The sequence below is a fragment of the Cyprinodon variegatus genome, unplaced genomic scaffold (assembly GCF_000732505.1).
Source record: "Cyprinodon variegatus isolate N-32 unplaced genomic scaffold, C_variegatus-1.0 Scaffold290, whole genome shotgun sequence".
Lineage (NCBI taxonomy): Eukaryota > Metazoa > Chordata > Actinopteri > Cyprinodontiformes > Cyprinodontidae > Cyprinodon > Cyprinodon variegatus.
Window position 1 is genome coordinate 33,480 of NW_015150743.1, and position 3,688 is coordinate 37,167.

The following is a 3,688-nucleotide window of genomic DNA, read 5'->3' on the forward strand; positions in this document are numbered from 1 at the left end:
AGGTATGTATTTATATGGATATATATACCAACATAATTATAAATATTGTAAATTAAAGAAATGCAAGATTTAAGGGGGTAGGAACACATAAGTTTTACTTCCTCCAACTCCTTTTCGCACATGTAATAGAGGTAAATTAACTCAGGAAAGAAGGGTACTTTGTTTGTTGTTTTTCTCTCCAATGTTTTTAAACATTCGTTTATTGTTTTTTTGTTTTTCTCTTGCATGTTCGAAATAAAGATACCAAAAAAATAAATAAAATCGCAACATTACGAGAATAAAGTCATAAAATTAGGAGAATAAAGTTGTATTTTAAGACAACTCTTACAAAAGCCCTTTCATTTCCAAAAAGAGAAATGTCGAAAATCATTGAAGTTATATTTTGGCATCTTTTTGACAAATAAGTAAAAATTTAAGGACACAGCATCAAATTGGGCAGTATGTCAAAGTGCACTAAGGTTGTTGTTTGGTGGAGCTTGTGCGGTCGTATGATGGTCGGAGCTCAAAGCTTTCTTTCTGAAACAGGTTGTGGTATGATGACTTCATTCTGGTAGTTTTTCAGCTTTATTCTCATAAATGTACGGCCATTTTATATTTTTAATATTCCAACTTTATTCTCATAATATTGCGACTTTATTCTCGTATCTAAAAAAAATCTCTAGCCTGACCCAAGTACTCTATCGTATAATAGGGATCTCTACAGTGACAATTTTGTCAGCTATCACTGCCGTATAGCAAATATGTCTATCTCTATTCAGTCATATGAAAAACTTTGGATGCCCCAATCAACATTAATTATTATTATTATTCTTAAATATTTGAGTGCGCATTTTCTGTCAGTCCAATAAGTCAATACTGAAATATTACTGTGTCCATCAGTTATTAGATATATTATATGAAATAGCTGTTGCAAGCCCCCAAATATTTAGAAATAAATATAATCAAGATTAATAGGGGTGCCCAAACTTTTTCATATGACTGTAAATGTGAGACGCTCTCCTATGATGAATTATAATTAGCAATTTCTAAAGATTGAGACTTTCAGTTCATAGATGATAATACTTATGTTTAATATATTACGTTTCTGTCAGTAAATTCCAGTAACTATTACATACTGTAGCTTTAAACTGTAAAGATGCATTCTTTTGAAAACTGAGCGCACATTTATTAAAATCCTACTTTAGTGTCTGAAACCACCTTTTCGGTACCCTTCACAGATCAATAAGGGTTTACTGCATTTGATTTTTGTCATTAACTCAGCCTGGGATGTGATTAGTAGGAGAACTATCCTGGGCAGTGGTGGTTTGCTCAGGGACTCTAAATTTCTTATAATAGTAATAGAAAATAAATCATGGTTTTCTCCATTTAGAAGTTAATGAAAATAGCAAATGCATTAACATAAGTTTTGCAGAAAAAAATATTAGAAAAATGTAAAATGCATTAAGATAGGATAAAGGGAGCTATTGTATGCCAGTAATTTGTTGTTTCTGCAGAAGCATTCTGCAGTGAATAAACAGTTCTGTGTCTTACTCAAACCCTAAAAAGGCTTGCATTTATCTGCTTTGTTTACTCCTGCAAAATCACCAACTCTAATGAAAAAAAACAACAACCCTGAGTTATTCCAGGTTTCACAGTGAGTTTCCATAAATAAACAGAAGTAATTTAATACAAGTGGGCAGGAGAAATTGAGCTAAAGTGCAGAGGAGTGAATGGAGCTGGAGTGGTGTGCTTAAAAATAATTTTAAACAGCAGGCGTCTCAGAGAGCTGAAATCTGTCAAAAGGGGTCAGAATGGAGACAGAAATGAGTCATCAACTTTTATTTATTTATTTATTGAACAGATAGTAGAGTTTTCTATACGATACATGTTTTCAGATAAATATTGGCAGTTTTTGTTGCCTGCATAAAACGCTTAAAATAAAACTTCAAACCAAGGCCTGAGAGTCATTCAGTGATTTTAAACCAGCAGCAAGGATTTTTAGAGAACTATTTGGAATAGAAGTGCCATACAGTATCTGTACATTCAGTCATTCATATAGTGCAAACAGTCGGAGGCATGCAAAGAGCTGGATTCACACCCAAAAAGACAAACATGTTACAGATATATGAGTCTGTGAATGAAAGCAGCATGAGATAATCAAGGATCTGACTGTGACAGATGGCAAACAGATGGCTTGCAAAGGTGAGGGAGTGCCAGCTGTTGGATTTTACTTTTTTTCCCCCCAGGAAATTAGCATCCAACTCATTTTCATATAATATTTCAGCACGGATAAATACAATAGTGACATCTACAGACCTTTTGGAAAAGTGCATCTAAGCATCAGAAAACACAAATAATTCTTTCTTATTTATGCACTTATAAAAAATAATGTATACTTAAAAATAATTTAGTTACATTTAAATTACTACCAAGCTGGTGCATAAAAAAGTGGAAAAGTCATATATTCCAGAGTAAATGTGCTGCTTCTGCGCATGGGAAAACGTGCACAAAGATTGCTAAAAGAATTGGATAACCAGAAAACTTTATCCCACGAAGCAACACCTGCATGTCCATGCAGAGTAGATAATCCTCTAATACATGAAGCCTAAGCGATTAACTTCTCTTCTGCCAACACATGTAATTACTTCAAACTTCAAAGAGATTGGATGAAGATGAGTTAGTGTTAAGCTTTAGGTATGCAGCCTTCTACACTGATTCTCTGATGTTGGGAACTGACAAAAAATAAGCTTTGGTTCAAGGCACTTTTAAAAAAAATATCAGTTCACGTTAGTAACAAGTTTAATGTGTCTTCTATTCTATCATGCTGTAGCACGCTAACAGTATAACAATGTATTTGTTAAAAAGTTAGTTTCCAATACCATCAGGTGTGAAAATCCTACATTTTCTATAACAACACTGTTAGTGCATATTCAAAGGTGTCAAGTAACAAAGAACAAATCTTTGGTTTCCCTTACTTAAGCAGAAATTTTTGGCAATCTATACTTTTAAGACAGATTTTTACTTCTTTTCCTTATATATCTTTGCAATTATCTCCACTTTCTCCTCCTTACATTTAAAAGATACACTCGTTAGTTTTGTTTAATTTCAGCTTATTTTTGTTATGTCCAGTTGGTATTCAAAGAAAAATAAAAACCGTCAAAATAATTTGTTTCATCCAGACAATTAATCTGTTTGCGGTTGGATTCAGTACTGCAGCAGCTTGTTTGCCACAAACCAAAATAAGTAGTAGATGATGCAAAGTTAAATTTGACACTGTTACCATTAATTATAAAACTACGAACATTAAGTCTTATGGAGGATAAAACGTGCCAAAATTAAATAAATAAATACAGCATTAAATAAATAATTAAATGTGTCAATAATGAATTAAATGTGGAATTAAATAAATAAATGTGTCATTCATTCATTAAAACCACGTCACTAATATAAAGTGCCACATTTAAATAAATAAATACAGCAATAAACAATTAATTAAATGTGTAATTCATTAAATAAATAGAGAATTAAATATATAAATGTGTCATTAATTTAATAAAATACGTCTTCATTTTATTAAAAAAATATATATAATTATTTCAGTGTGCATTTAATTATTTTATGGTCCTGTGTAGCAGTGCATCGAAACCATTAAAAAAATCTGTCAAATTCACCCATCAAAGTTAGGGGGCGGTTATCTAACACCTGATTG